General features: G+C 36.2%; 1 pseudogene; it reads right to left on the bottom strand.

Annotated features, from left to right (window-relative positions):
- Positions 1-9,985: 9,985 nt before the first annotated feature.
- LOC110735306 lies at positions 9,986-11,975 on the bottom strand (annotated as a pseudogene).
- Positions 11,976-27,339: the final 15,364 nt, after the last annotated feature.

Here is a 27,339-nt window from a genome sequence, read left to right as displayed (position 1 = left end):
GCCTGCGTGCCGTTTGCTTTGTATTTACCCGGCCTGGGGGCCGGGGCTTTGAATATTTTGCTGGTCTTTAATGACCGGCTTATTTTTAATGAATTTTTGTTTTGCCTCAAATTTGTCTAAGTATTGAATATTCCAATATCCAATTGTTCACTAGACCGACTGTTTTACATGGCCGATAGTTGCAGACAGGTACGGAAAGTTAGTCACGCCGCCTATGCCCCTGGACGACTGGTTGTCTGTTTCCAGGATAGACGATCAGTCGGCCATTTATCCAATCAGTATTCGAACTATTTTAAAGATTGGATCCTTTTTTTTAGGCAGGCGGTCCTGTCTTTTGTAAATTTAACCAAGTAGGAAAGTGGTCTGACCAAGTAAACATGAGTGTTACCTAGTCGCCAAGGAACTGAGTAGTTGAGATAACAAGCGGCGGGTACCGGTTGTTTCCCTCTACTCAATATTTGTTGGCTTTTAACTCGTAATTTGTTAACTTAGCAGGAGTAGTGGTTGAGAGCCCCTGTTTGATAAAAACAAGCGGACGACTCATACCTTTTAGGCTCCATACTAAGTTTGAGGGAGTGACTATAAGTTAACATAGGAGTTACTTAGTCTCCGTCACACTTGATTGAGTAGTAGAGGTTCCAGGCGGCGGAGGCCGGCTGATCCCCTTGATTCACCAATGTTTGTTGGCTATTAACTCAATAGGTTACCTAGTAGGAATAGGGGTTTGAGTGCCCCTGTTTGCCAAAAAACAGGCGGTCTACTCAAACCTTTTAGGTTCCATACCAAATTTGAGGGAGTGACTATGAGTTAACATTGGAGTTACTCAATCGCCGTCACTCTTGCTTAAGAAGTAGAGGTACCAGGCGGCGGAGGACGGCTAGACCCCTTAATTTGCCAATGTTTGTTGGCTATTAACTCAAGAGGTACCCCCTGCATTTATCCCAAGTAATACAGGCGGTCATCTGACTCAGATGTCAACTGCTACCACTGGTTTGGTTAGTGATAGAGTTATCCTTGTCTCAAAAACGCTACGTGGTTGCCCTTGGGGACAGTCGTATAGGTGCCATGTAATTAGTTTATAGAGCAATGTTCCACCCAAAAGGGAGCTGCTCTCTGCGACGAATTTCATCCGGAGGGATGCCGCCGGACGCCTGCTATGATGTTGGGACAGGTCGTATTAGTTTTGTAGATTTGATCAGTTGGCTTGGCGCCTGGTCTGATCATTCGGCCTGTGGCCTTTGTAAGTTCTTGGTGAACGTAGATGCTAAAAGAAGGGTAGCCGCCTGATAGGCACAGGGTCGGCCAGGCCCTAATCTTTTTTTTTTTTTTTTTTTAAGCTAAGTATTAGTGGGGTGGCTATGTGTTTGGAACCAGTAGGCCATCTTCTTATGGTGAGTAGCCGACTATATGTCCAGACGACATGCCCCTATTGTGAGTAAAATACTCAATGGAGAGTAGCCGACTGTAAAGGTACAGACGGCATGCCCCTCCGAAGATAGAGTGAAAAACTCAATGGAGAGTAGCCGACTGTAAAGGTACAGACGACATGCCCCTCTGAAGAGAGTAAAAATACTCAATGGAGAGTAGCCGACTGTAAAGGTACAGACGACATGCCCCTCTTAAGTAAGAATAAAAATTAAACATGGAGAATAGCCGACTATTTGTTAGTAGGCGTGCCCCTCTTAGTACAAAATTGAATAGTAAGTGCAAACTTTTATTAAGTAGCTCTTGACTTTACATCATTCAAAAGAAATATTTCTTAAGATTATCTACATTCCAAGTTCGAGGCAACGGTTGTCCGTCTGGTGTTTCCAGACGGTAGGTACCGTCCTTGACTTCCTCATAGATTCGGTAGGGTCCTTCCCAGTTGGGAGTTAGTTTGCCAGACTCATTATCCCTACCAATTGCTTCCATTTTTCTAAGTACAAAGTCCCCTACTTTGAGTGGACGCCTGTGTACTTTTTTGTTGTATGATCTAGTCATTCTCAAGCGATAGATCTCATGGCGCAAGACAGTATTGCCCCTCTTTTCAGGAAGTGAGTCTAATGCCAGGCGCATGGCTTCCCAGTTTGCCTCTTCGTCATATAGCATTACTCGAAGAGTCGGCTTGTAGTGTTCTATTGGAAGAACAGCTTCCGCACCGTAAGTTAGGAGGAATGGAGTTTCTCCAGTCGCCCCTTTTTCAGTCGTCCTAATGGCCCAGAGAACATGTGGTAGTTCATCCGCCCATAGGCCGCCTGCTCGTTCAATCTTTTTCTTGAGACCGTCTGAGATGATTTTATAAAAGGCTTCTACCTGGCCGTTTGTATGTGGACGGCCGACAGATGCAAAGTAGTTTGCAATTCCTTGGTCACCCAACCAGCTTTTGAGAACAGGCGTCTCAAATTGGGGACCATTATCAAAAACCATAGACATGGGAACCCCGAACCGAGTGATGACATTTTTCCAAATGAATGAAATTACATATTTCGTCTTGATTCCCTTTACAGCCTCCGCCTCTACCCATTTAGTGAAGTAGTCGACGGCAACAAGTATGTACCTCCTTCCGCCTGTAGCAGGCGTATATGGACCCAGAATGTCCATGCCCCACTTAGCAAACGGTAGTGGGCTCTGAATGGTAGTGAGGTCAGTAGCCGGACGGTGAATTAGTTTGCCAAACCTTTGGCACTTGTCACATTTTTTCACCATCTTCATTGCATCTGCTTCCAAAGTAGGCCAAAAGTAGCCCTGCCGCCTTGCCCTTTGAGCAAGCATCCTACCACCTATATGAGAAGCACAATAACCAGAGTGAAGATCGTCTAGTATCTCTCGTGCCTTTTCTGGAGTAACACACTTTAAGAAGGGTTGAAGGTACCCCTTTTTGTGAAGTTCTCCCTTTATCATTTCAAAACAGGTGGCTCGTTTTTTCAGTGCTGCCCCCTGTTGAGTATCATCCGGCAGTGTACCGTTTGTCAGATATGCCCTGATTGAATCCATCCAGGTTGAGCTTCTGTCTAGGATTCAAATAGGGTTTTCCTCGATGCTTCTCTTCTCCATTACTTCCCAAAAAACAGTTCGAGGAGTATCAGAGGAGGCGGATGATGCTAATTTTGACAGTGCATCCGCCTGGTTGTTTTCTGATCTCGGCACTTGGATCAGATGGAAATCCTCAAGGGAGCCGACTGCTTGTCGGACCGCCTGTAAATACTTGATCAGGGCCGGATGGGTTGCTTTGTATTCGCCATTGTACTGACTCACTATCAATTGTGAATCGGAACAGGCGTCTATTTTTCTTGCCCCTGCCGCCTTGCACATGCGGATCCCGGCTAGTAAAGCTTCATATTCTGCCTCATTGTTTGAAGCCTGAAAACTGAAGCGTAGAGCATACTCGTACCTGTCGCCCTCTGGCAACTGACATATGTCGCCTGCTCCACAACCATTTGAAGTAGAGCTTCCGTCCACATATACCTTCCATACTTAGTCTGGAACTTGAGAGTCAGGAGGACGAGTCATCTCTACAATAAAATCAGCAAAGGCTTGCCCCTTCACTGCTTTTCTAGGCTCGAATGTAACTTCGAGGCTCGTATTTCTATGGCCCATTTGATCATTCGGCTTGACGACTCCATGATGGTAAGTGGCCGCTTGATAGGTTGGTCTGTATACACGACGAAAACATGTGCCAAAAAGTAGGGCTTCAATTTTTTAACAGCCATGAAGAGTGCAAGACCAAATTTCTCCACTAGGGGATACCTCAACTCGGCATTTTTCAGTACGTGACTGACAAAGTAGACCGGGAGCTGATAGCCGTCCCTTTCAGCAAGGAGAACAGCGCTTAACGCATGATCAGAGACGGCCAGGTACATGTAGAGAACCTCTTTGGGCAAAGGGCTGACCAACCTCGGCAAGGAATGCAAGTGAACTTTTAATTTCTGGAAGGCGGCCTCAGCATCCGGCCCCCATTCAAACCTTTCCTTTTTCTTAATTGCCTGGAAAAAGTATAGGCATTTGTCGCCTGATCGGCTTAGAAATCTTCCCAAGGCCGCCAGACAACCTGTTAATTTCTGAACCTCTCGGATGGTACGAGGCGACTGCATGTCAATGACCGCCTGCACCTTCTCAGGGTTCGCCTCTATTCCTCTCTGATTGATAAGGAATCCGAGAAATTTCCCAGACTCAACTCCAAATACACATTTCTTGGGATTGAGCATGACATGGTGCCGCCTGAGTGTGGCGAAAGTTTCTCGGAGGTCCGACAGATGATCTTTCTGAAGTTTAGTCTTGACAATCATATCATCAATGTATGCCTCGACGTTTCTCCCAATCTGATCAAAGAACACAGTGTTTATCATTCGTTGGAAGGTAGCCGGGGCATTCTTAAGACCAAAGGCATGACCGTATAACAGTATAACCCCTGATCAGTGACGAAGGCCGTCTTCTCCTGATCTTTCTTCCATAAAGGAATTTGATGGAAACCAGAATAGGCGTCCATAAAACTCATCAAGGCATGGCCGGCTGTTGAGTCGACCAGGTTATCAATTTTAGGCAGAGGATAACTGTCTTTGGGGCACGCCTTGTTTAAGTCTGTGTAGTCTACACACATTTGCCAGGTGCCATTCGGCTTTTTAACAAGCACCACATTTGCAACCCAGTCTGGGAAGTAACATTGCCGAATGAACCCTGCATCAAGTAATTTTTTAACTTCGGCGGCTGCCGCCTGACTTCTTTCTTCGCCATGGTTCCGCTTCTTTTGCCGTACCGGCTTCTTTTTCGGATCCATGGCCAGTTTATGTACCGCCAGATCAGGACTAATGCCTGGCATTTCATGGACTTCGAATGCAAAGATGTCCTTGTATTCTTTCAATAGTTTGTGAAAGTTGTCACCAAGGTTTCTCAGAGCAGTCGTCCCAACTTTGACTATTCGGTCAGGACATGAGTCGTCTAAGATCAGGTCTGCATGCTCACCAGCCGGCTGAGGGCGGAACTCATCCGGCCGCTCCTCTGCCAATGATTGCTATTTTCTTGCTTTTCTTGCGGCCCCTGTCTGGGATTCCTTTCTCTTTTTGCCGCCTGCTTCTTGAACAGGCGCACTCTCCTTGTCAAGGTCTGTTTTTTCATCGCTTGACCCAGTAGCCATAACAGTGGGCTTGACATCCGAGAGATAGCACTCTCGGGCCATCCTCTGATCTCCCCTTAGGGAGCCGACTGTTCCATTATCCCTCTCAAACTTGAGCAACATAAGAGATGGGATTATAACAGCCTTGGAATTATTCAGGGTAGGTCGACCCAGAATCATGTTGTAGGCCGAGAGTTCCTCTACTACCAGGAACCGGACTACCATGTGTCGTCCTTCCCCTTTTTTGCCCAGGCGGATGGGTAAATCTACTCGTCCCAGTGGGTGGACGACTCCTCCTCCAAACCCTACTAAAGGGTGGGAGGCCGGATGTATGCAATCAGTCTGATATTTTAGTTTCGACAGACATTTGCTACTGATGAGATCTGAGGAGCTTCCGGTATCTATGAGGATTCGGCCAACTCTCTGGTTGGCCACTTTACATTCAATAACGAGAGGGTCGTCATGCGGCCCCCTTACCCCTCCTAGATCTTCTTCAGTGATGACAATCTCAGGAAATGAATATTTGGACGACCGTTCTTGGTGAACGGAATTTACATCTAACCGCCTGATATTGTCTTTGTTGCCCCTAATAGTGGGGCCGCCTCCTGAGAAGCCGCCTGCAATTGTGTAGACGACTGCATCATCTGTATCAGAGCTGTCGGCCTGCTGATTCTTTTTGGCCGACTACTTTTTTGAGGAAGTGTTCCCCGTAGATTTCTTGACATAAGTGTCAAGATCACCTTGCTCAGCCAGGCGGTCTAGGTACCGCATGAGACTGATGCAGTCATTGGTGTGATGACCAACATCATCATGATAAGCACAGAATTTATCTTGGTTCCGATTGTTTGCAGAACCCTTCATGGGGACCGGCTTCTCAATTGAGATCCGTCCCTTGATTTCTTTTAGGATAAACTGGTTATCCTTGTTAAACGCATACTTTGGGGAGTATGGTTTGAATTCTTTTTTCTTTTTCTGGGCCGGCTGTTTAGAGGAATCAGCCGCCCAGACCTCTTTTCTTTTCTCATCTTTGTTAGACGACTGTTTCTGTCGTCCTTCTCTTTTGTCGAACCTTTTCCCGTCCGACTGTTTTATCGTACAAAGATCAGTCGCCTGTATATAGGCTTCTGCTTCAATCAAGGCCTCTTGAAGAGTCGCCACCCTTTTTCAAACCAAATCAAATTTGAAGGTAGACCCGTCTTTGAGACCTCTAAAAAAGTCAGTATAAGCTACCTCATCCGGTAACCCTTGAATCTTATTCTCATCAGGTTAAATCGCCTGATGTAAGAACGAAGCCCCTCTTTCTCGCCCTGCTGAATTGTTCCCAAATCAAGGGTCGTTTTCTTCGCAGGGATGTTCATGGCGAAGTTGGAGGCAAATAAGTAAGCAAGCGTCCTGAAGCTATTTACACAACCAGTCGGCAGGTTGCCGAACCATTGCTGTGCGATTCCTTTGAGAGTCGCTGGGAAACACTTGCACCAAGTGGGATCATCCAACCCTTGAAGGTACATCAGGTTGGTGAATGCCATCAGATGGTCTTCTGGGTTAGTAGTGCCGTCATAGGCGCCTACTAGTACATTTTTCACTTTGGCCGGCTGAGCAGCTTCAGTAATTTCCTTGGAGAAGGCCGATGGCTGTTCACCAAGTCTAAGCAACCGTAGCTGCCAGTCCATAGGTTAGACATTTTTTGCTGCATGTCCACCAAACGGAGGTGGCTATAAAAAATAATGTTGTTGCGGTACAAACGGTAAGTTTGGTACCGCCTGGTCGCTATGATAGCCGGACTGACGGGAGGTGCCGCCTGACTGACTCTCATGATACGACTGAGTATGCCTCATCGAGGTATTTTGCAGACTGTCTTGGAAGTTTGAAGTAGAGGCCGACTCTGACAATCGGTCACTCTTCTTCTGCTCTAGCAGTAGCCGAGCGTCTGTGTATGTTTGCTTCGACCCGTCCGCCTGAATATGACGAACAAGTTTCCTATTTCCTGTAGGATAACGGAATTTTGTGAAATCAAGGGCAGGTGGCTCCCGCTTCCTAGATTTAGGATGAGGAGTCGCCTCTCGCCCTTGAACTGGCTTCCTCTTCAGTGAAGTGGAGGGTTTCTTGGCCGACTGCTCCTTGACTGGAGCAGGCGGCGTCTTGTTGATCAACTCTTGAATCTCTCCCTTGAAGTCCCTCATGAAGGTCATGAGTTCGTTCCTTGTGATGGGAGCAGACCCATCAGTCGGCTGTTGCCGAACAGGCGGTGCGCCTGCTGGCTCGCTTCCTGTTTGAAGATGCTCCCGTTCCCTCCTTTCGGTATGACGGGTACGTCGGGCCCTAAGGGTCCCGTCTGAAGCTGTATGAGCTTCAACTTCAAATTCACTTTCGGTATCATGGTCCGACTGAACTTGAGGGTCGTCTAGGGGACGCCTCTCTTCAGGAGTCGGTACAGACTTGGATGCCATCTCAGAAGTACTCTCCCCACAGACGGCGCCAGATGTTTCGGGGTTTTCAGATGTCCTGCGCGAGAGTTACAATTCCGAGACTGGAACCGGACGCCTGTACCTGCAAAATAACGGAGACTCCTGGGAGCTCCGCCTCCAACGGTCAAGTTAGTACCTGATTAAGGAGTAATTAATGCGGAAATTAAAGTGATTTGGTCTCTCTAGGTGAGAGTGTTTAATGTAGGTAATCTGCTTTGTTAGCGAGATCAGCCGGTTATTACTGTGTGTAATTAATGTGTTTTTTCCGTAATGTTTTTGTTTTCCCCCTTAATGAGGATTAAGGGAGGTATTTATAACCTTGGAAAACGTGCCCATCCTAGGTTTAGGTAAACCTAGGGCCGATTGGGCTTCCCTCGGAAGTTGGGCCTGGATGGCCGGCTTCTCCATTAGGCATGGAGTATGCCACATGTCTTGACATAACAGGTCCAAGGTGGACGAATAAGCGCGTGCCACGTGGGAAGCCCTGAATGTTCCAACTGGGGGAAACTTGGCAGGACCTGATTGGTCCACGTGGCGCATTCCGATTGGTGGGAGCAAAATCCCCTAATCAAAATCTTTATTTAATTATTAAAATTGTTACTTTGAGTTAAGGGTCATTATAAACTTTTGAACCTTAATTATAATATTTGATAAAGCAATTGAAATTATTATTTAAAAAGGTTTCATACTTGAGTTTTAATCATTACAACTATATTAAACATGTCCGAATTGATATTAGCTTTAAAGGGTGATTCCTTAAGCTTAAGCGTCAATTCAGTAAGTGTTTCTAAATTATATGTAATTTTAATATGTAACTTATCACAATTGATACGGGTCATCATGGGTGATTCCTTGACTGAAGTGCCAATTTGATAAGTATAAAATGATTCTATGATTTTAAAGATGTTTTACGTTCAATCATATCAATATCGATGTATAAAGTTGTATTGGGTGATTCCGTCGACTTGATTATCGAATTGATATTGTTTACAAACTATTCTTTAATTTATATTTATAAAACTCATTATAATGTCCTTTTATTAATTAGGTCATTATAAATGAATAATATTATTGGTTTCGCATATCGCCTCTTTATATTGCTTTTCTGTAAAATATGAACTTTATATATATTTTTGTTTCGTGATTTAAATTATTGTTTTCATTATTATTATTGTAATTACTATTTATATTTTTATTGATTTATCAATAATATAATCTATATAATTGTTTTATTTAAACATATTTTCAAATCACCTCCTGTTACATTCCTTTCCTAATCTAGTTTCGGGCCAACTAGAATTTATTTATAGGTCGGGTTTTGCCTTACAACTTCCATGACTAAATAGATTAAGATATGCTTGTTTATTAGCTTCCTTATCCCTTTCTTACGCCTAATTAATTATTCAGTCAAGCCCAAAAGAGAAGCCTTGAATCCTAGCTTTGTATGGCCTTTTTGTGAGCCTTATTTGAGCCCATTCTAGGCTGTTTTATACAACATCTTTGAGGGATTAGAAGCTGCCCATATTCCACCTATGTAACCCCCCATATTAAATTTCATTAATTCTAATAAAACCTATTAATTTACTGCCCAAACCCTTTCTCTTCCTCTTCTCATTTCACGTACAAAGAAGGCCAAAACACATCAGTTTTTCCCCACCTAAAGATGCAGCAACTAGGGGTGGGACTTTTCAAACCGAACCGTGAAACCGCCCGTTACCGAACCGAACCATCACGGACCGATCCATTTATAAACCGATAAATTTAAATCGAAAACCGAACTGAACCGTTCAATATCAAACCGAAACCGAATCGAACCGCTCAATGTCAACCCGTTACGGACCGTAAACCGATAACAAACCAAACTGCTCAAATCCGAACCGAAACGAAACCGAACCGAATGGTTTATAAACCCGTTAATGACCCGAACCGTTTATAAACCGAAACCGTTTAAACCGTAAAAAAAACCGTTTAAACCGAACCATTTGTAACCCGCTAACCGTTTAAACCGACCCGTTTATGAACCGAAACCGTTTAAACCGCAGGAAAAACTGTATAAACCGAACCGTTATAATCCGCTAACCGTCTAAACTGAACTGCCATAACCCGTTAAACCGTTAAAATCGAACTGTTTTCGAATCGCAACCTGTTTAAACTGATCCGATTACAAATTGCTTAATTCAAATTGAATTATTTACAACCTGAATGGTTAAATAGTAAATACAATTAATGTTAATAAATGTAGATCTAATCAAACGGCTTAGGTTTATACAAAGGTTTATATCACCTAGATCTAGTCCAACAACATTATTAATATCGTTTTAGATTACTTATTTATTTTAATTAATATCAAATGTAACATACTAGTATTATTATATATTTATATATATACTTTAATTTAACAAAGGTAACAATAAATATAAATTTTAAAATAAATGCAATAAACATTACTAAATGTAGATCTAATTAAACAACTTAGGTTTATACAACGGTTTATATCAAATAGCTCTTGTAATCGTCTGGTTACATCTGAGCTTAGTGTAGAATTTGATATGGTAACTGAACATATGTAGTCTAGGCGTCTAGCACATTATCATCTTCCTCTTCCTCAGAATCATTGTACTTTAATCTCTCTTCAATGCTCATGTTTCGGGTTGAATCAAATTCTCAAAAGTACAATTACAAATCTCCTAGACTATCAATACTATGGAGTTACAATTTCCAATCAGTCAATCACAATTCACATTTATACCACACCATTCAATTTAAATTTGACCAAGTTACAATATCATCCGATTGTTAACAACTTAATAATTTGAAAATTCGAAAGACCCATTTGCCTAAGAAGAAATTAGACCAATTCACAATAAAATCCAATATTATCATGACCAAGTTTTAACCAAACCTCAAATAAGCCCAATTTCAATCAATCCCAAATACAGGAAGAAAACAAACAATTAAAACATTATTCCATAATATACAAATTAAACCATTCTTTAGCCACAATTATTTCATAACACTACCACAAATCCAGCAGATAAATAGCATTAAAATTAGAGTAATATCAACAAGCAATTAAAAAAAGTCACCATTTTCATTGATTAAAATTCACAATACATATACCAATACATAATGAAACTACTATCACTACTACCCAGATTAGATTTCAGATTTATCAACTGAAACATCATCAAACTACTATTACCATTATCACAAAACACTAACCCTAGAAATTCAAATTCAATCAAAACCCCCAATTAATCCCTCTCACCACGAATCCTTCGGGCAAGCTGAATACCCTTAAGAATAATAGTAACCCTCTTAGCGTGAATCGCACAAAGGTTAGTATCCTCAAACAGACCAACCAAGTACGCCTCAGCAGCCTCCTGAAGAGCGGCAACAACAGAGCTCTGGAAACGAAGATCAGTCTTGAAATCCTGAGCAATTTCTCTGACAAGCCTCTGGAATGGAAGCTTCCTGATGAGAAGCTCAGTGCTCTTCACTCCGTGATCTCACAAAGCGCAACGGTTCCAGGTCTGAAACGGTGAGGCTTCTTCACTCCACCGGTGGCTGGGGCTGACTTACGGGCTGCCTTGGTGGCGAGTTGCTTCCTTGGGGCCTTTCCACCGGTGGATTTTCTTGTGGTTTGCTTGGTTCGTGCCATTGTTGATGTTAAGAGAGAAAGTGAAGGTTTTAGAGAGAGAAAGTTTGGGGTTGCAGAAAATGATAGATGATAAGATGAAGGGTGGAGTGAGAATGTGAGTGATTTGGGAGGTAGAAAGAGAGCGGTTATTTATAGGGAGGTGGTTTTGAAAATCGAGGTTTTGAGGGAAAGGATGTGGAGCGTTGATTTGGGGGTATAATCGACGGTTTTAGTTAGATTTGGAGTTGGGCACACGGATTACGGATTTGGGGGCTAGTTATTGGCGGTAAAGTGGTTTAAAGGAAATTCAAAGGATTTGGTTTGGCGGGAAGTAAAATTGGAAGGAGGGGAGGTGAAATTTTAGAGAGAGAAGTGTAATTGTGCAAGTAAAACGGCTGATAAGAGTAATAGCTCATAATGGGTTTGTAAGTTATAAATTGTAACACCTTTAAAATCGTGCACGCATTGCGTGTGCTTCAGAACTTGTAAGTTATAAATTGTAAGAAATGCAAATGTTTCAAAATTGAAATTGATTCAATACGACATAGAAAATGACTTAATGTATATCAATATCTGACATCTCTATACGTATACATATCTGTGAGTCTGTGACTGTATATGTAATAAACTAATAACTTAATAAAATAATAAGTAATAATACTAATAACTAATAAAGTAATGAAATCTAAGTCTAACCATTGTTTCTCATGGGTATTCAATCTAACCGTTGTATATTTGACTATTTGTACATTAATATTGAATAATGATTTCATCACCACTTTAGTGATTTCGTGATTTCGTCCATTTAACTTATCAAGTTGTTTGAGTTAGTAATCTAAATAAAGTAACAAACTAAATAACGAATCCATTTAATCTCGTGTAACTTATAATCTATAACAAATGCAATGTTTGGAAATGGAAATTGATTCAATACGATATTGTTAATGTATATGTAATTATGTATTAATTATTTAATTATTATGTATATCATATCGTACAAATGTACGGTTGGTATCATTATCATACTATCATTGCCTCATTGAATCATTAGTATGTACGTATAATCGATAAACATATCTGATTATTAAAACTTAAAAGTTTAAAACACTTGTTGATCGATCTAATTAAGTACTTGTACTTCCTTAATTATCGATTTATCGTATTCTAAGTATCAACTCATTAAATCATGGTCATGACGCGATCTTTAAAACAATCATGAATTCATGACCCAACCGCTTATAAACCGAACCGGCATGATCCGAACCGTTCATTAACTGAACCGACATTGGACTGTGTAAACCCTCCCCTAAACCGGCCCATTTCAAACCGAACCAGCATGATCCGTACCGTTTATAAACCGAACCAACATTGACCCGGGTAAACCTGCCCCTAAACCGACCCGTTTCAAACCGAACCGGCATGATCCAAACCGTTTGTAAACCGAATCGACATCAACCCGGGTAAACCCGCCCCCTAAACCGACCCGTTTCAAACTGAACCGGCATGAACCGAATTGTTTATAAACCGACCCGCTTATGACCCAAACCGAATTTAAACTGTAAAGAAATAAACCGAAACCGAACCGACCCGTGACTAACCCAAACCGAATTGAACCGACCCGTCAGCTAAATCAAACCGTTTCAACCCGAACCGCTCCAAACCGAAACCGACTCGCACCTAGGTCAAACCGAACCGGCAAACCGAAGTCCCACCCCTAGCAGCAACTCACTCCTCTTCTCCCCATTTTTTTCAGGGGATTCAAGGTGGGAATCAAGGGGAAATCAAAGCCTAAATTTCTTCCATAATCTCTGCCAAAATCGTGCTCCATCTCTCCTCTAAAACAAGCAAAAACGAAGCAAGGGAACAAGGCAACTTGGGTGGATGTTTGTGCGTGTGTTTGCTGCTGTTTGTGTGTGATGATGTTGTCCTTTTCTTTTGGTTTTGATGGCCTATGCATCGAGGTAACTAGCTTTACTCCCTTAGGTTAGAACTATTGGATTTTAGAGTTGAATTGATAGGTAGAAACATGGCTAGGATTAGGTTTATTTGTAATTTTCGTTCACTTTGTGGCTGTTGTAATTTGTGTGACATAGAACGTGAATTAGTGATATTAATCCTTGTTTTTGTGCCCAAACTTGATTGATATCAAAGCCTTGATGTTTTATGATCTTTGTATGATGTTTTTAACGAGTTTATACATGGTTTTGAGGCACAAAATGCACCATAGGTACTGCTGAAATGTTACACACCTGTCATGAGTTTTGTTGTGGTTGTGAGGCTTGTTTAACCTATTTTCTTGGGATTATTCTTGCTGGTTAATGTATAATAGCATATTAGGGATAATAAGGTATAAGTTTCATGTGTTAAACTTTGATTTTGGGGATGTTTTGTACTTGTTTTTGGGCAAGGAAAGCTGTAATCCGCGACTAGAATTACAGCATGTTGGGCGTGTGTTTCAGATCTTAAATCTGATTTTATTGATTGATTTTCTTGCCTAATTTGATTTATTATCATGTTAGGATATTCTCCAATTAATTTGGCATTATTCTAAGAAATTTTGATTTGTTTTAATGGCCTAGAAGTAAGTATAGGTGCTGCTGTCATCCATTATGAAGGTTGTGTGATTAGAGAGTTTTTATGATATGTTTTGCCTGATTTCTAATCCTAATTGCATGGTTGACATGACCTATTATGTCTTTATAGTGTGTACTATAATGGGCTAAACTTCATTTCATGTTTAAGGTTGGTTTTTGGGGAGTTTTGTGTGAGTGGTACTGTTGGAACCTAAATTAGGGCTGCTGTGTTTATGATTTTATTTGGGCATGTTCTCTCTTGAATTTTAAGTCCAAAATGGTTTTATATGATGCCTATAGAGTATATTTATGTTCCCTAATTTTTTATTTCTCATTTGAAGTATGTTTGGTTAAGTTTTTATGATATTTTTTGGACACGTATCTTGCTTCCCTGTTTATGAAATTGTAGTTTGAACTTTTGGTTTTATCAAATAAATTTACAGAATATTTATTACAATTATTTTATATTAGTTGAAATAATATTTTAAATAAGTAATGTGTGAATCTATGGGTGTTGTAAATCCCTAAGGTAAAATATTTTAATGAGTGTTTGAATGTGTGTGGGTTGTAATTGTATTGTCGACGTTGTAATGCTTCAGAGAAGGATAACACTGTCTTTAGCATCACTTCGCCAAGACTTGTGAATGCACTTAATTGTTGAATTTTGATAATTAATTATATTCCCAAACTCAGACGATACCATTGTTATTTATTAAGTTGAAGTGCCGTTTGAAATGGAGTTTCAATTGAATTTAAGAAATATGATTTTCTTGTGCAGTTTGAATTGAGTGTAAGACCATTTTTGGCTTCTCTACAGATTTTTGAGTGAAATATATTATATTAAGTATTTTAAGTGATTTTTGAATTGTGTGTGGGGCCATAGTCGGGTGTGAGGCCGAGTTGCTTCCCGATGGTTAATGAACATGCTAACTACCTAGATTGCGAGTCTTAGGTAGCTCAACCTGGGTTAATTGTTGTCGTCCCGGGGTGTGTAAGTCCTTTTGGGCATCTACCCATAATCGGGAGTTGACCAATCTTAGACACGGTCTGTGCGAGATGACCGAGGGTTCGTCGTGACAAACCTTAGGAAGTGGATTGCGAGGCCACTAGCGTTCCCTCAATGCCAGTTCTACTGTTTTGAAGGTTTTGGTTTTGAAATGTTTACACTATTCAATTATAATTATATATTTGAAGTTATATGTATGATTGAAATTGAGTGATTTAATATCGATATTCCTATTTTAAGTTTATTTTGAAATATTTCATTATTTGTATGGTTTGATGGTTTTAAGTGATTTAATTTGAGTTTTCAAGTTGATTGTGGTTATGGTTTCTTTTTGTTAATTTTAGTCTAAGATCTTCTATTTCTGATTTGAGGGAGAACTGCTAGTTGCTCCCCACTGATTGTGGAACGTTGTTTAAATTTGCAGGTTTCATTTGTTTATTTGATCTATGTGACGATGGGTTGGGGATTGAGAGTTTAGAACCTAACTTTTAGGCTTGTATGCCTTTGTTGTTAGTTGACTGTTTAATTACTTTGACTTTAGTTTAGTTTGATTTTTGTTTGGCCGATAAGGGTTGTTCTGCCCTTGGCTTTTGAATGTAATTGATTTGTCCATGTTAAAGTTTGTTTGCTATTTTCTTTTGGTCACATAGTTTGCGCTTAGCTTAAACAACTTAATTTGGATGTGTGAATAAGTTAAATTTGATTTTTAGACCTAGGTTAAGCTTTACTTTTCTAATCGAAGTTAAGTAGCCTCCCGTTCAAGCGTAATTCCGCTAACGCTTCAAGTTCCAAAAGGACGGGGTGTTACAATAACTGTTCTAAACGGAGATCTAGCAAAGAGAAGTGGTAAATTCCCGAGCACTTAGATAAATCACATTTACTTTTCTCATTTAAAAGAACTTTAATCAACAAAATAGTGTTGTTTGACCACTTTAAAAGGATATTTAATTAATCGATTCCACATATTATATTGTGTTATATAAGATTAGAATTGAATAATTAATTGATTGATTGATCACATAAGCCAAGGCGAATCTTGTTTACTTTTGCTCCTTTCACGAATTTGAATTAAATAAAGAATAACGACTTTGCAATGTAATTCCTATGTGATTAATGCTTGTAAATAAAATCAACTAACTTAGTTTTAGGTATTGCGTTGCATATATTGTTTGGTGATGAAATTGTAAAAAAAGGAAGAGATAGTAGAGGCCGCACAAGGGCTAGAATAGTGATTCTCCTTTATAGGGAACGTTATTTAGGTACCCTCGCTCCCGACCTCAAATTTGGTTTATGTAGACCAATTTGGGCATGGGTGAACTTACGATTTGTGCTAATTATCCATGAACTCCACATGGGAGAAAGGCATGAGCGAGGTTTATGGGTTTTTCCAAAACTCATTGGCGACTCCTACTTGTTTATTATAAAAAAGCGTGATGATAGAATCAATTCTAATTCAACATTCCCCAAACAGTCAAGAATTCAAATCCTAATACACCCTAACTAGTGTAAAGTCCTAAGCTTTAAAAGGGCCATGGGCATCTAAGGAATGATCCCCTACAATGGGAACACCCTCTTTACAATTACCAAATTGCAAATTTTCATTTCACAAGAACTCATCAAATCATGACTATGGCACTAATAATTAAAAAATTAAATATGAAGCAGATAATAACCTAGTTGTAAAACAATAATATTACATTAATACACTAACTTTTATAATTTACTTCGTAATAAACTAATAAGATCGGTATGGCTAAACTTGAAACAAAACATGATATTTATTTATAAAATCAATGAGAATTTTTACTGTATGTAATATGATGCCTAAATATGAAATGATGAAGTCTTGAATTAGTATAAAACTTGTTAATCAGCAACAGGTTAGCAACTACTGTCAAATTTCAAACCAAAACCATTTAACTGCCCGAATCCAAACGACTCGATAAACAACAATCGATTTTTTGAAACCAAAAATCAACCCGAACCATAATTTAGTAAATTCAAAATTGAATCGATCTGAATATCTTTAAACCGTAGAAGAACCAAACCAATTATAAACTGAATCGAAAAATAACCGAACTAGTTATAAACTGAACCGAAAAAGAACCAAACTAGTTATAAACTGAACCAAAAAAGAACCAAATTGTTTCTAACCCGAAACCGTTTCCAACCTGAAACTGTTTAACCAGGGATAAAAACCATTTACACCAAACTGTTAAAAAAACCGCAACCCATCTACACCGAATCGGTTTAGTACAAGGACTGTTTACAACCCGAACCGAATTAAACCGCTCAAGAATAAACCAAAATTTAATCGAACCGATAACTATTTAAACTGAACTGAAACCGACATGTGAGACAGTTAAACCGATTTCAAAACGACCCGATTTAATATCGAATCGATTTCAAACCAAACCGAACCCGAATTGTCAAACCGTTTTGACAGTGCTATTGATGATTGATGATTATTTGCTGAAGTTCATGCCATAAATTGAAGAATGTATGATTTTTTTATGGCTTGATATTTTTAGTAGTGCATTGTTTGACGTTCCCTAAATTAGATGTCTGAGAGTGATTTGAATTAGGATAAGATCACCTTTACTTTAATGATTGCATGGAAATGAATTGTTAAGTAGAGTTTTATGTATTGTGCACTCTTAATCTCTTGATTTGATAGTGTCTAATTAGATGCACGAAAGTGATCTCAATTAGGAAAAGACCTCATTCATCGTTTTGCCTAGACAATTGCATGAGAGTGAGTTGTTTAGGTAGAATTTAGTATTCTATGGCATGTTCTTTATGATAATCATCGTTGTTCACCTTTGTTTAATCGTGCTTGGCACCCCGTACCCCTAGCGTTGTTTACCTTTGTTAATCCTTTTTATCTTTCTTTCTTTATTGTTTTAGTGTCCTTAATCAAAGAAACCAACAAAAATATTCTCTCATTTACTCTTGCATTAGTAAAAATTGATGTTTAACTAGTGTGCTTCCTTTTGGGTTCGACCCTTACTTTCCACTAACTACTTTAGTGAAGGTATAGGTTCATAAATATTTATTTTGATTAGGGTAGTAGATTCAACGACCTACTTTACCGCGATCACATATACAATAGAACTGGAAATTAGGTCATTCGGCGGGTCTGGGTCAGGTCACTTTCAGGTCGGGTCATCTCGGGTTAGCAAACATTCGAGTCGGGTTAGGTCATCTCGAGTTAGCAAACATTCGAGTCGGGTCGAGTCGATTTGGGTTTCGGGTTAACTTCGGGTTAGGTATCCAGTCAAGTTTGGGTCGGGTCGATTTCAATTCAAGTATGTTCGGGTCATATTCGGTTCAGGTCAAAATCTAGTCGGGTCATGTTCGTGTTGTTTCATTTGTGAAGCAAGCTCAAATCAATAATTTTATACGGAGTATATATTTTGTTATTGTTGTAATAAAAACTATCAATTCAGTTTATGAGCTTAGCTACGGTTGAAGATGAACAATTTGATTTATTTTGATACATGATATTTTAAGTTCAATTATAAGGTAATTTTAGTTCGGGATATTTTAGGTATCGAGTCTGTTCAGGTCAATTTCGGGTCTCAGAACTGTTCGGGTCAAACACTTTGGGTCAATTTCGAGTCTGGTCAACTTCCGTCGGGTTAGTTTGGGTGTCAGGTCAAGATCGGGTCAAGTCCATTTTCGAGTCGGGTATGGGTCGGGTCAATTTCGGGTAATGGGTCGGGTCATCGGGTCGGGTCATGATTGTCAAGTCTAATATACAATAGTTGTACGTGTGCTAATAAGAATAGCAAAAATATATTCTTTAGAGGAAGAACAAACACTCTCTTTGAATTAAACAATCTAAAGTTAACTAATATGGACTAAATATATGGCGAATATCCATGGATAATATTGATTGAGAAATAATTTTAAGAAGTCAAGGATATTATATTGAAGTATCTTTAATAATAAGATATTTAAAAATTATATAGTCTTGTGACAAAAAAAAAAAAAAAAAAAAAAAAAAAAAAAAAAAAAAACTTAAAAGAATATAATAGGGACATGTGTCAGCTTTGGTGTTACCGTGTTAGGCCCCGTTCTCTTCACCTTATTTTTGCTGAACTGAAATTATTTTTAACTAACTGAAATTATTTTTGCTGAACTTAAATTATTTTTACTGAACTGAAATTAATTCTACTAGAACTGAAATTAATTTTGCTGGACTGAAATTAATTTTATTGATCTCGTGTTATATTTCTTCTTTTAATTTACTGATTTTTACTGAACTTAAATTATATTTACTAAACTGAACTTTTTTTTACTGAACCGAAATTATTTTTGTTGAACTGAACTTATTTTTACTGAACTGATATTATTTTTACTTAATATTATTTTTTAAGGTGAAGAGAACAGGGCCTTGTAGATAGAAATTATCGATAAATATACGATTATCGAAAAATATTGTGTAGAACGGACTCATTGTGAGTCCGTTCTTTTGGTTGGCCCGCGCGCGGCCCGTTAACAGTTCAGCCCGCGCGCGGCCCGAACATTAAATAAACTATTTTTTTCATTTTTTAAAAAAAATAAAAATTCATTCCAACGTTCTGCTTTCTCCTTCTTCTTCCCCATGTTTTCAGCAGTTACACTCCATTACTGTCAAATTGCCTCCATTTTTCCGAATATTTCGCACAACTCCTTCAGTTTCTAGCTTAAATTTTATTTGCAGTTACACTCCATTATTTGATTTTAATTTTTTTTATATAAACCCTAATTTCGTCCTTTTTTACTACATTAATGGCTGACCTTTCATCTCTAAAAGTTTATAAGAAACAAACTAAACAATCACCAACACAGAAGCAGATAGTTGCAATGGCTGAAAGATTTACTATTTTTCAATTATTTTTAGGTTATACTTTTTTAAAAAAATTCGTATTCACTAATTTATTATTTTTTTCTGCAGGGATCATTCACAGCCTCCATTGAAGAAGCATGGTCCTAAGCCAGGTTATAAACAAAGTCGATCTGTTAGGTGTGACATTCGAAATAAATTCTTTTAAATTCGGAAAAAAAATTTGTTTGTATAACCAGATGCATGCAGGTGTTCGATAAATGCAATTTGTTGTTAGTAAACATAGCACTTAAGGTATTTATGTAGAATATTTTTGTGTACAATTAGCTTACTGTTGTATGTAATTATATTGCTGTAATTTGATAATACATTTTTTTTGTAAGGATTCACTATTATATGTTCAGGAATTATATTCTTTCTATCAGAAATTAGCATTTTATAATATTATCTTGAATTTTATTATTTTATTTTGATAATAGTATATGTTGTCATGATTTAGATGATTTTGATCAGAAATTAAGTTCTTCTTGTCAGTATTGAAATTACTTCAGTAATGAATAATATTTCTTCAATTAGGATTAATATTATTTTGGTCAAAAATTAAGTTATTTTTTTCAGGAAAAAGATAATTTTCCTCATAAATAAGATTACTATTATCAATGATAACATAATTATTGTCAAGAATAAGATCGTTTTATTCTTTTCACAATTTAAATGTGATATTTTTGGTCAGAAATTAAGTTCTTCTGAGTATTGAAATTACATCAGAAATGAATAATATTGCTTCAATCAGGATTAAGATTATATCTTTTATCAGGATTAATATTATTTTGGTCAGAAATGAAGATATATAGTTTTGTTAGTAAATTGATAATTATGCTCATAAATAAGATTATTTAAATCAGGCCTAAGATATGTGTCATTACATTTTATAATGCTTTCATCATGATTAAGATTATTTTAGTTAGAAATGAAGTTATTTTTGTTAGGGAAAAGATATTTATGCAAAGAAATAAGGTTACTATTATCAGGGATAACATAATTATTGTCAGGAATAAGTTTGTTTAATTCATCTTATAATCTAAATACATTATTTTTGTCAGGATGCACTATTATATTGTCAGGAATTATATTCTTTCTATCAGAAATTAGTATATGTTTGTCAGGATTTAGATGATTATGATCAGAAATTAAGTTCTTCTTGTCAGCATTGAAATTTCTTCAGTAATGAATAATATTTCTTCAATTAGGAGTAAGATTATTTTGGTCGGAAATTAATTTAACGTTGTCAGAAAAAAGATAATTAGCCTCAGAAATAAGATTACTATTATCATGAATAACATAATTATTGTCAAGAATAAGTTTGTTTTATCCATCTTATAATTTTAATGTTATTTTATACTTTTTAATTTTTCAGTGCTCTTACTGAAGATGATATTTCAGACTTTGAACTTGGAAATAAATCTTGTCCTAATTATCTTTGTCAAATTCTGGAAGATTTAAGTGATGAGCAAAAGAAGGATGTAATAGACATTAGTTTTGGTGGATTGCTTCATATGAATCTGAAGGAAAATATTAGCCATCAGTTGTACAGTTATATAGCCATCAGTTGTACAGTAATATAGGAACATACAATTCATATTGATAGTTCTAATATTGCTGATGTGTTGGGTATTCCTTATACCGATATAGCTGTGAAAAAGATTTCTAAAAACAAGAAATCATTTAATCTTGATGAGTATTTGAAGATAGAGTGGAGGAAGTTTTTGTGTTTGGATGTAGAAGATGATTCAAAAAAGGGAAATGAATCTGAAGCACAGAATAAAAAGAAGAGGAAAACAGAATAAAAAGTTGTTCCAAGTAAGAAGGAATCCGAAAAAGCTGTTCAGAGTAAGAAGAAGAAGACATATGTCAATTTTCTTACTTATCCAATGTTGTTTGAGATAAATAGACAGGGCGGTTCTGATTTTAAGAAACTGTTTGTTATGTTTGTTGTCTCTAACTTTTTGGCTCCAATAGGCGATAAGTCCCCCAATTTTAACATCATCAAGTCTTTAGAAGTTGTACGTTTCATTAAGTCTTTCAATTGGGCTGGTTATGTTATGGACTTCTTATATAGTTCAATAGCAGACTTTCAAGCATTTCTTTTACAGAAGAAGGCAGGAGAGGGGTTGAAAACTAAATCCAAACAAGTAAATGGTTGTCTTGTTGCTTTTGTAATTGCATATTTGCAAAAGTTTGAGTTTGGAACCACTTTGCATCGAAAGCCATTTGTAATGAATTGGAGTTGTGAAAGTCTGAATGAGAGGATTAAGTCTATTGCAGAAAATATTGATTTTGGTACTGTGAAACTGTATCCTCCTGCCATACCAAAACAATATGCTGGCAAAAGTGAACAAGCTCTTTTAAAAGCTTTACGGCTGGACAGTATTGAGTTTAAGCTTGAAGACACTGATGATGAAGAAGATTTATATGAAAAGAAAGTTGAAAAGAAGGAAGACCAAGGTGTACAATTTACTAGCATTGATTTGAAGAAAGTTGAAGATGACAAAGCTAGATATGTAATATACAGGATTCCTAAAGAGTATCCCACTGATGCTGATATTGATAATATGGATATCGATGTAAGTTTAAAATTTTATCTTTTTATTAATTTTTTAAAGTTTATATTTCAAGTTTTGATTTTGTATAACTTGCTTTTATGTCAATCAACATTAATATTGTCAGTCAGAAATTAGATTACTTTTATCTGCAATAAAAAACTGTTAGTCAGGAATATGTTAATTTTGGTCAGGAATGAATTAATATATTAAGGACATAAGTTATTTCAATCATGAATTAAATTATTATAGATAGGAAAAAAATTATATTAGTCAGGAATTAAATTATTACACTAAGCATTAACATATTTTCAGTTTTTGATTATATAACTTCTGTTAGGAATATGAATTAGGATATTTATTATATTTTACTTATTCACTTTTTATTCTATTTTTTATTAGCCTGTGAAGAAGAAAATGATGAAATTTGGTTGTGACTTGAAGATCGTATCAGAGAACCAAATAGACTTTGCTATTGATTTGAAGGATGAAGCAAAAACATATTCACAAGATTCTCAATCTCAAGGAGAAGATGATATTTTTTCTAATCCTGAATTCTTAGCAAAAATTGATGCAATAGTTGAAGCTGCTATTCAAACCAAAAGTTTAGCTACTGATTTGGATAAGTTTAATAAAAAGTTTAAGGCTGATGAAATTGTAAGTTTAATTATTATTATTATTATTATTATTATTATTATTATTATTATTATTATTATTTTATATATTTAAGTCATTTTAAGATTTGTATCTGATATTAATCTTGAAAATATGTAGGTGAATAATGTTATTTCTGATCTTGGTTTGGAAAAAGATCAAATTGAAGATAATGAACAAAATTTAGAGGATGCAAACCAAGGAAGTAAAAACAATGTAGAGATTGAAACTGATATGCTTGAAACTGGTGGGAATGAAAAGATACCAGAGAATAATGCAGATAAATTCAATGTTTTGAATGTTGTTCAAGAAACTGATGTTGATCAAAATTTGAATAGAGAAGTAGAATTAGTTGATGTTTCAGTTGGTGCAAAAGGTGCTATATTTTCTGACCCTGGCACAGGACCATCAGAAAATCTGGTTCATTCAGTTGGTGATGAAGGTGTTCTTAGTTCCACATCACCTCCAAGAACACCAAAGAAACCTAAGGGACACAATGAAATTTATTCTTCTGGTATGAATGTGAATCAGGCTAGGCTTGTGCAAGAAGGGAGGAGTTTCTTGAAGGGAGATAATTCTATGCCTAGGTTTATTTAATTACTCCTACTCCTCCTACTCCACAAGAACCACAACTATCTCAAGAACAGAATGCAGAAGTTTCTGAAAAACAAATTCGAGAAGCTTCCGAACAAGAAAATAAAAATGACAAGGATGATAACAGCACATCTAAGGTGTAATATTTGCATTTTAACTGAATATTTTATATAGATACTTTTTGTATTTAACTATCATATTTTATATAAATAAATGTGTTTATTGTATTTATTTTTTTATTTGTATTATTCATATGCTTTCGGGTTTTTACTAAATCTGATGATGTAATTCAGTATAAAGTTACAGAAGAACCCCCTTTAGCTATTGATCAGGCGCATCAGGTAATGTTTTTTGTTAATTTTTTTCAGTAATTTAATCTTTATAATCAGAAATTAAATATATTTGGTAATGATTAGAAAATTGATTGTTATTATTGTTTAGGATTTAGTTTATTTTTGTCATATTTTAGATTTGTTTTGTCGGGAATTAAAATATGTATGTCATAATTTTAATTAGTTTTAGAATGTATCATTGTCAGGAATTAGATTAATTTTGTCATATTTTAGATTTTTTCAAACAGAAATTAGATTAAATATATCATGAATAACATTATAAAAGTCAGGTATTATATTCTGTTAGTCATGTATTATATTATTTCTGTCAGGAATTTAATTACTTTTGTTAGGAATAAAATTGTTCTTGTCAGGAATAAAAATTTTCTAGTTAGGAATTAAATACTTTTGTTAGGAGTTACATTGATTAAGTCAGGAATTAAATTATTTTTGTCAGGAATAAAATTGTTCTAGTCAGATTTAAAATTGTTCTTGTCAGGACTTAAATTACTTTTGTTAGGAATTAAATTACTCTTTAAATTTGGAATTAAATTACTTTTGTCAGGAATAAAATTGTTCTAGTCAGATATTATATTAATTTTATGAAGAAAGAAGATTTTGATCAGAAATTAACTTAACTTAATATTAACAGTTCTTTTTTTCCTTGTAGGAAGTACAACCTCAGCCTAGAGATGCATGTGCGGTTTTACAATTATTGAGGAATAAAAGTGTTCTTGGTGAATCTGTTCCAAAGCAATCTATAGCAAATGAATCTCCTACTGCTGCTACTGCTAACATAATTGAAATAGATAAAACTCCTACTCCTCCTATTGTTGGTGATGAGTTTATGGTATCAGGAAATCAGCCTCCCAAAACAGACATTGAGTTAATTGATATTGATAGCACTTCTACTACTCCAAATGTTTCCGGTGAACCTACTTTTATTGCTGCTGATAAATATTCTGAAATAAGGGAGAAAAGATGGCATGAATTGAGACAAAAATAGGAGCAGAGATTGCAAGCTAATTTGGAAACAAGTGGTGATTCAGATTGGGATGAACCACCAATTCACAAGATTCCGATTCAAAATCAAGATATTCTTGTCTGTAGGAATTTGCAAGAAAATAAGCCTTTGTATCTGAAAAACTTGAGTGAACATGAAAAATATATGTGTGATTTCTTGTTTTTATGCAATATTTTGAGGAGCTTGAGTTAGATCCTACAGGAGAAGATGAGGGAGTTAAGAGGCGTAACAACAGTCTGTATGTAAGAGATACAGGTACTGTTATTTGTCAGTTTCCCACTCAAGATATTTCACAGAGCGATATTATTTTGGTGAAAGAGGAGTTCTTTTCTCTGCGTCCCTCTGAGTGGATTAATTCTGGTATTCATGATGCTTGGGCTTCTGTGCTCAATATTGAAGAGAGCAAAATAACTGACAGAGAACCTTTTCAGTATAAAAGATTTGTTTTTCATACTGAAGTTGCAGTAAGTTTTTTCTTTTTCTATACTTATTATTTTTAAAAATTTTATTTATATAACATAATATATATATATTATATTTTTTGTTTTGCAGGATCTTACAAAGAGATACATAGAAAGAAGAGATGCTTATAGAAAGGAAGTAAACTACATTAAGGAACAGGAAAAATTCTGGAGACTTTGAAAAATGATCCAGAAGAATATGAAAAGTTTAAAGAGAAATTGAAAACAAAGGAGCTTGAATTGCAATTGAAACAACATAATGGATTCGAAATTTATAACTGCATGTGCAAGTGGGTTGAGCGTTTTCCATTGATAAACATAGCTGAAACAGAGTTGGTAATTTTTTAACTTTATTTCTTCTTTAAATCTGGTATTATATATTGGTTATTCAGGTTTTAATTAAACTTAGTAAAGAATAAGCTTTTTTTGGTCAGGTTTTATCTTGTTATTGTCAGGTATTATATCATTTTTTTTGTTAGGTTTATAGTGATGTATTAGCCAGGCATTACATTATTTAAGTCAGAAATTAAATTACTTTTGTGAGTAATAAAATTGTTCTCCTCAGGTATTACATTATTTAGGTAAGGAGTTAAATTAATTTTGTTAGAAATAAAATTGTTCTAGTCGGATATTAGGTTGAATCATTCAGGTTTTAAATTACTTTTGTCAGGAATAACAACTTTGGCTGATATTCATTGTCTGGTGATAATTCATAGTACTCAGATAATAGATTGTTTTAGTCAGGTATTATATATTTATTGTCAGGTGTTAGGTTTTGTTAGTCAGGAATTAGATTTATATTTAACCAAGTATCAGCTATTAACCTAATAATTTATTTTATACAAATAATTGTGCTACTTATTATGTTTTATTTATTTTGCAGATGATCTTTCCCATTGGGTTCCAAAATCATTTTACTCTGCTGGTTTTTAATTTCATTCCTGGTATTGAACCAAAAATAGATTGGATAAATAACAGGAGTGATATGACTCGAGATAAATTGCAGGGAATAGATAAAGTGTTGGTAAGATATTTTAAATTAAATATCCGAGTATATCTTTTAAAATTATACTTTTAAATGCTTATATATATATATATATATATATATATATATATATATATATATATATATATATATAGATTAGAGTTGTTGGTATTTTTTTACAAAAGAAAGAACATCCACAAGGTAATAATAAAATTTCAAAATTGAAATGGGATGAACCTGAATTTACATGGCAGACAAGCACTGAAAATCAGGATTGTGGTCTTTTTGCATTAATGTGTATGAAAAAATACACTGGATTAGATGGAGGTCTTATTGACTTGAAATATGTAAGTGTTTTTTCTCTTTTGTTTTTGGATATTTACTTATTATTTTATAATATTCTTATTTTGTATTTTTTTATAAATTTGTAGAAGCAAAATCATAAGCTGTATAGATGCAGAGTTGCTTATGAGTTGGCTAATAGAGAAGAGAATTTTTTGCGGAAGCAATTGTGGAACGATTGCATTGCATTTTCTATAAACAAGCATAAAACTTGGAAAGCTCAACCAGCAAGAAAGAAGCTTGAGGCCAAATATGAGAAGGAAAGGGCTGCCATTCAAAGAGCAAAAGAGATGCAATGGTTGTTGGAGCAAAAACAACAAAAAGAAATTGAACAACAAAAAGAAATTGAACAATAGATTCAGGAATATAAAGACAAAAGTTAGATAATATTATTTTTTTTTACAATAATTCATATGTATATATATTGTCTTTTTGTAGTCAGATATTAGGTTTGTTTTGTATAGATACATAAAAATTTTGTTATTGTTAGGTATTTTTACAATTATTTATTTATGTATATATTTTCTTTTTTATAATATATATATATATATATATATATATATATATATTTTAAAAGTAAGATATTAAGTTTCTTTTCTTTAATAATACTAGTCAGATATATTTAAACATGGGCACGGGCCGTGCTGGCACGCGGGTGGCACGGGCCCGGCACGGCGGCCCACCTGTGGGCCGTGCCGTGAACAATTTTCTGGAAAACGGCACGGGCATGGCACGTGGCA

The sequence above is a fragment of the Chenopodium quinoa genome, unplaced genomic scaffold (genome assembly GCF_001683475.1).
Source record: "Chenopodium quinoa cultivar QQ74 unplaced genomic scaffold, ASM168347v1, whole genome shotgun sequence".
Classification (NCBI taxonomy): domain Eukaryota; kingdom Viridiplantae; phylum Streptophyta; class Magnoliopsida; order Caryophyllales; family Amaranthaceae; genus Chenopodium; species Chenopodium quinoa.
This window is presented reverse-complemented; position numbering and strand designations above follow the sequence as displayed.